This window comes from Chrysochloris asiatica, unplaced genomic scaffold (assembly GCF_000296735.1).
Source record: "Chrysochloris asiatica unplaced genomic scaffold, ChrAsi1.0 scaffold00355, whole genome shotgun sequence".
Lineage (NCBI taxonomy): Eukaryota > Metazoa > Chordata > Mammalia > Afrosoricida > Chrysochloridae > Chrysochloris > Chrysochloris asiatica.
Genome location: NW_006408873.1, coordinates 649,296 through 656,653, shown reverse-complemented (window position 1 = coordinate 656,653; position 7,358 = coordinate 649,296). Strand labels below are relative to the sequence as shown.

Genomic DNA, 7,358 nt, shown 5'->3' with positions numbered 1-7,358 from the left:
GACATTGAGATGTAATCCATACCGAAGGCTGTGGTCTTTGATCCTCATCAGTAAGTATTTTAAGTCCTCTTCATTTTCAGCAAGTAAGGTTGTATCATCTGCATATCTCAGGTTGTTAATGAGTCCTCCTCCAATCCTGATGCCACATTTTTCTTCATATTACCCAGTTTCTAAGATTATTTGCTTAGCATACAGGTTGAATAAGTATAATACAACTGTGTCGCACACCTTTCTTAATTTTAAACCATTGAGTGGTTTATAAATCTGACAAGTATTAAAAAAGAAGCCCTGGTAGCATAGTGGGTTACACATTGGGCTTCTTATTGCAAGGTCAGCAGTTCAAATTCACCAGCCTCTCCACAGGAAATAGATGTGGTTTTCTGTTCCTGTAAAGATTCACAGACTCAGAAACCTTATGCAAAGTCACTATAAGTCGGAACCGATTCAATGGCACACAAGTACCACCACAGGTATTAAAAGGATATTGAAGAGGAATTACGAACAAATTCATGACTACAAATTCAACAGCTTAGACCAAATGTCTTGAAAAACACAAACTACCAAAGCTTACTCAAGACAAAATAGAAACCTGAGAATTCTTGTTGAAAACACTGAATTTGTAGTTAAAATCCACACCAGATGGCTTCACCATGTGAATTATATCAAGTGTTTAAGGATGTTGTTGTTGTTAGGTGCCATTGAATCGGAATTGACTCATAGCGACCCCATGCACAGCAGAACGAAACAATGTCTAATCCTGGGCCTACTTCACTATCGCAGGTTGTTAGTGAGTCTTCCTCAAATCCTGATGCCACTTTTTTTTTGTATAACCCAGCATCTAAGATTATTTGGTCAGCATACAGGTTGAATAAGTATGGTGAAAGAATAGAACCCTGTCACACACCTTTCTTAATTTTAAACAATTCAGTGTTCCCATGTTCTGTTCGAACAACTGTCTCTTGCTCCAGGTACAGATTCTTCATGAGCACAATTATGTGTTTCAGAATATTCATACTTCACAATGTTGTCCATAGCTTGTCATGATCTACACAATTGAAAGCCTTTGCATAGTCATAATTACCTACATTTAATGGAACATCCCAAAGAATCTAAAAAAAAAAAAAAATCAGGGATTCAAACTCTTCACTCTTGACCAAGAGAAACAAGGGCAACATACAGCTGGAATAACAATCAAATCTCTTGCTGGGGTGTATTTTGACCCAGGTAGGAAACAGGCAATTAGAATACAGAGATTGAAGCATATCAGTGTTTCAAAGAAGTAGCATCAGTAGTTGGAAATTATGGTCTTAGTGATAGTAACGATGCTTGCATGATAGAATTTTGCAAGACCAGTGGCTTATTCATTGCAAATTCCTTTTTTAACAACATAAAAGATGACTACACATATGGACCTCACCAGATGAAATACACAAAAATCAAATTGACTACATCTATGGAAGTAGACAGTGGAAAAGCTCCATATCTTCAGTCAAAAGAAGACCAGGGCAGACTGTGGAACCGATCATCAATTGCTCATATGGAAGCTCAGGCTGAAGCTGAAGAAAATTAAAACAAGTCCATGAGAGTCAAAATATGACCATGACTCTATCCCACCTGAATTTAGAAACCATCTCAAGAACACATTTAATGCACCAGACACTAATGACTGAAGACCAGAAGGGTTGTGGGATGACATAAAAAACATCATACAGGAAATAAAGTAAACAAACAAAGAAAAAAGGAGAGAAAGGAAAACAGAAAGAAAGGAAGAAAGACAAGACCAAAATGGGCTGCATAATCAACAATAAAACTTGCTCTTCAGCATAGAGACGCTTAAACAAATGGAGATATAAGGAGGTAAAAGGGCTGAACAGAAAATTTCAAAACACAGCTCGAGAATGAAGCCAAGTATTATAATGAAATGTGCAAAGACCTGGAGTTAGAAAAACAAAAGGGAAGAACACACTAAACATTTCTCAAGCCGAAAGAACTGAAGACAGAATACAAGCGTCAACTTGAAATACTGGAGGATTCTCTAAAAAAAATACTGAATGATGCTGAAAGCATCAAAAGATCTAGATGGAAGGAATACAGAGTCAGGGTACGAAAAAGAAATGGTCCATGTACAACCATTTCAAGAGGTAGCATATGATCAAGTGCCAATGACTGAAAGAAGTCTAAGGTACACTGAAGGCATTGGCAAAGAACAAGACTCTGGGAACTGGTGGAATACAAATTGGAATCTTTCAATAAACTGATGCAGCACTGAAGGCACTCACTTATTTATGCCAAGAAATTTGGAAGTCAACTGCCTGGCCAACTGATTAAAGGAGATCCAATTTGTGCTCACTGCAAAGAGGGTAGACCCAATGGAATGCAGAAATCACTGGACAATATAATTAATATCACAAACAAATAAATTTTTGCTAAACATAATTTAAAAGTGACTGTCACAGTAAATTGACAGGGAACTCAAATGAGGACATGGAACAAGGGATATCACTGCTGAAGTCTGACTGATTTTGGTTGAAATCAGGTAATACCAGAAAGATGTTTACCTGCGCTTTACAGACTACGCAGAGGCTTTCAACTGACTATGACAAGTTATGGACACCATGGGAACCCTGGTGTGGCACTGCAGGATAAAGCACTGTACAATAAGATTGGTTTGAACCACAAGGTTGGCAGTTCAAGACCACTAGCTGCTCCTTGGAAACTGTATACAAGATCACTATGAGCTGGAAAGGATTCCACAGAACTTATAATAACAACAGGACTTCTGGTGTGGCTCTGTAGAATCAGCACTGGACTGCAAACAACAAGGTCAGCAGTTCAAACCTACCCACTGTTCTTCAGAAACCCTACACAAAGTCACTATGAGTTGGAACTGACTCGATAGCAAGTAACAAATAATAACAACAACATGGATAACATTGCAAAGAATGAGTATTCCAGAACACTTAATTGTGACCATGAACACCCTGTACATAGACCAAGAGGCAGCCTTTCAAAGAGAACAAGGGGACACTGAATGCTTTAAAATTAGGAAAGGTGTGTATTAGGATTGTATTGTTTCATCATATTTATTCAATCTGTATGCTGAGCAAATAATCCACGACTAGAACTAGTAAGCGAGTAAAATCAGTTATAGGAAACATGATGAATATAAGCAAATTGGTGGCGCTGTAAGATAAACACTGGACCACAAGGTCAGTTTGAATCACAAGGTCAGAGGTTCAAACCCACCAGTCACTCCTTGGAAACCCTATACAGGGTCACTAAGAATTGGAACTGACTTGATGGCACTTAATAGCAACATAACATACTAGCAACAAAGAACTGGAAACTATTTTTTTAAGCCCCATTCACAATGACACCATAATATACTCTATAATAAATGAAACAAAATATGTGCATGATGTCTAGGCTGAAATCATGCATCACTGAAACAAGAAATACAAGGAGAGCTAAGTCAAAGGTCTCTCAAAATTAACTCAAATGTATTTTGATATTAAATGTCATGCTTCAAAATACAACAGCATCCTGTTTCTCTCTTAAATAGCAAAAGTATCTTATGAGTCTCGGCATGTATTATTATTCTCGTTAGACAGAGTAAGCTGGAGCCCATATGACCCCATAAGATGGAGTAAAGCTTTTGGGACGGTCATTTACACAAGTGATACAACTCAAAGTGAGAAGAAAAGGTACAAACATCATTAATAATTGGAATTTGGAATGTAAGAAACATAAACCTAAGAAAATTGTAAGTTGTTAAAAATGAAATGGAGGCCATAAAGATCACTATCCCAGGCATTAGTGAGCAGAAATGGGCTGGTATTGGTCATTTTATAACAAACAATCATAAGGTCTAGTATATCAAGATTGACAAATTGAAGAGGAAGGGCATCGCAATGGTGATCAAAAAGAACATTTCAATATCTACCCTAAAGTATAACACTGTAAGTGATAGTATAATATCCATATGGCCACATGGATATTAGTGAAAATTACTATTATTCAAATTTATACAACCACTGATGCCAAAAAGAATTTGAAGATTTTTCTAACTTCTGCATTCTGAAATTGATCAAAATGCACTGACAGTGATTGATGATTGCAGTGTAGAAACTGGAAACCTAAAATGCTTGGTACTTGGAAAATATGGCCTTGTTAATAGAAAAAATACCAGAGATTGTTTGAAAGAATTTTGGAAGACCAAGGACTTATTCAAAGTCCTAGTGTGGTGCTATAGAATTAACACTGAACTGATAAACACAAGGTCAGTAGTTCAAATCCTCCAGCACTTCTTGGAAACCCTAAACAGTGTATCTGTGAGTTGGAACCAACTCAACAGTACTTAACAACAACAATGACAAAGACTTATTCACTGAAAATACCTACAGTCAAAATGATAAACAGTGACTATGCAAGAGGCCACATCAGATGGAATGCACAGGAATCAAATCCACTACATCTTTGAAAAGGGACTTGAGAGAAGCTCAATATCATCAGTCAGATAAGGCCAGGGACCAACTGTGGAATAGACCATAAACTGTTGATATGCAACTTCAGGCTGAAGCTGAGGAAAATAAAACAAGTCCTTAAGAACCAAAATGTGACCTTGAGTATATCCCACCCGAATATGAAGACCACCTCAAGAATAGATATGATACACTAATCACCAAAGACCAGACGAATTGTGGGACGACATCAAGAACATCAAACATGAAGAAAACAAAAGGCATTAAAAAGACAGGAAAGAAAGAAAAGACCAAAACAGATTTCAGAAGAGACTCTGTTCTTGAACATAGAGTAGCTAAATTAAATGGAAGAACTGATGAAGCAAAAAAGCTGAACAAAAGATTTCAAAGTAAAGTATTATAATGAAATGTGCAAAGACCTGGAGTTAGAAAAGGGAAGAACATGCTCGGCATTTCTCAAGCAGCAAAAGCTGAATAAACCTTCAAGCCTTGACTTGCAATACTGAAGGACTTCATGGGCAAAATACTGAATGACCCAGGAAGCATCAAAAGAAGATGGAAGAATTGTTCACAGGATTAATTTCGAGTTTTGCAACTATAATTGTTGTTGTTGTTGTTAGGTGCCATCTAATTGGTCCCAACTTATAGCGACTCTATGCACAGCAGAACGAAACACTACCCGATCCTGGGCCAACCTCACTACTGTTGCCACGCTGGAGTCTATCAATGCTGCCACTTGGCCAATCCATTTCGTTGGAAGATGTGTAATTAAAAGGGGGGAGCAGTTAATCTTTCATTTCAGGAAAAGATGATCGCAACAGCATCAAGAAGGAAGAGCCTAAGAGGAGTGGGAGATCCCTACCTAGAAAAGGGTCAACAGCAGAGATGGCGGCAGAGGCAGTGGCATGGAGAAACAGAGCAGTTGTGACCTCTAGGCCATGGACTGAGAAAGGCTGTGTGCCTGTGGGCAGGAGGCTGGCTGACAAAATGTGCCATTTAGACATTTAAATGAAAACATATATTTTTGTTTTGTAAGTGTAAAACAAATAAAGAGATGGAAGGAATATACAGTTACTGTACCAAAAAGAATTGGTCAATGTTCTACCATTTCAGGAGGTAACACCTGATCAAGAACTGATGGTATTCTGGGAACTCTTGGGCCAAGAGTCAGTGACATAGCCACAGAGGACTAGAGTGGAGGGTGAAGCATCCAGCTGATAAGAACAGAGGGCATATACATAAGAACACCCACATTTGTAGATAATACCCACCTGACCTGGCTTCAATGACTGGATGATCAGAGCTCAATTAGAAGAAGAAAGGAGAGAAAAAAAACAAAAACAAAACAGTAATCTGATACAATATGATGAACTTGACTTATACCTATGGATGTAGTAGCTCAAAAGAAGGAACAAATCTTTACAGTGAGAATCATTCCCACCTCCTCAATACACAGAGTAGACAGGGATGGGCAACTTGGACATTGGCTAGCCAAAAGGGGAGGGAGCTACAAAGGCAAGAAGTGACTGGCTTACAAGCTTTCAAGAGGGAGCCTAGATCCAGAGGGCGCAGAGGAAGGTAGAATCTCCACTGAGTAGTATCCAATCTGTCTAGGTGGGGCTGATGAAAGGAGATGCGGATAGGTCTCTTGTGATACAACAGTGAATAATTGTTATCAGAACTGATTGTGAGGGTTGGAATGTAAAGGTAGATGTTTTGTAGCAATAGGAGGTGAATGATTGACTTTGCAGTCTATGAGTGGAGGTCCCTGGGACCATCAAGGGAGAAGAGCAGAGAGCGGGATCCTACCCAGAGAAGCAGTGATATCTGAGATGGAGGCAGAGACGATGACATGGAGAGGTGGAGTGGCTAGGGACTTTAGACCCAGAAAGGGAGAGGGACTATGTGCTGACAACCAAGGGGCAGGCTTGCGGGTGTACCCTTTGGTTGGTTGATGATGCATGGATGGGACTGTAACCATGGCAATGACACGATATATGATAGATTGAATATAAAGCTAATGCTCTCCCAGGTAAACTATCACATAATTCACAGTAAAGCATTAAAATAAAAAAATTTTTAAAAAAACAGAACCGATGGTATTAAAGGAAGACATCTAAGCTGCACTCAAGGCACTAGAGAAAAACATAGCACCAAAGACAAACAAACAAAAAATCAACAGATGTTTCAACAAATTGATGCAATGTTGGAATGGCTCACTTGTAGGTGCCAAGAAATTTGAAAGACAGATACAATGCCAACAAAATGAAAAAGATCCATATTTGTGTCCATCCCAAAGAAAGGTTACCCAACAGAATCAAGAATTTGTTGACCAATATTATTAAAATTTTATACAAGTAAAATTTTGCTGAAGATAATTTAAAAATTGTTGCAGCAGTACATAGACAAGGAACTGTCAGAAATTCCAGTAAAATTTAGGAGAGTACTTAGAAACAAGAGTATCAATACTGATTGATGTCAGATAAATCTTGGCTAAAAGCAGAGAACACCAAGAAGATGTTTAAATGTGTTTTACTGCTGATGCAAAGACATTTGACTGTGTGGATCATAAATCATGGATAACAATGTGAAGAATGAGAATTCCAGAAACTTGTGCTCATGCAGAACTTGTGGTAGACCAAAGGAAGCCATTTGAACAGAACAGGAGATACAGAATGGTTTCTGTGGTGCCTTGAATTTACTTGATATGATTTTTCTATCCAAAGTCTTAATTCCCACCAAGTGAGTGGGTTGTTGTTGTTGTTAGGTACAATCGAGTCAGTACTGACTCATAGCGATCCTATGTACAACAGAACGAAACACTGCCCGATCCTGGGCCAACCTCACTACAGTTGCCACGCTTGCCCATTGATACTG

The 7,358-nt window shown here is 38.5% G+C and overlaps 1 pseudogene; it reads left to right on the top strand.

Moving 5' to 3' along the window:
• Positions 1-7,358, top strand: part of LOC102840819 — an 11,761-nt pseudogene that overhangs the window by 1,409 nt on the left and 2,994 nt on the right.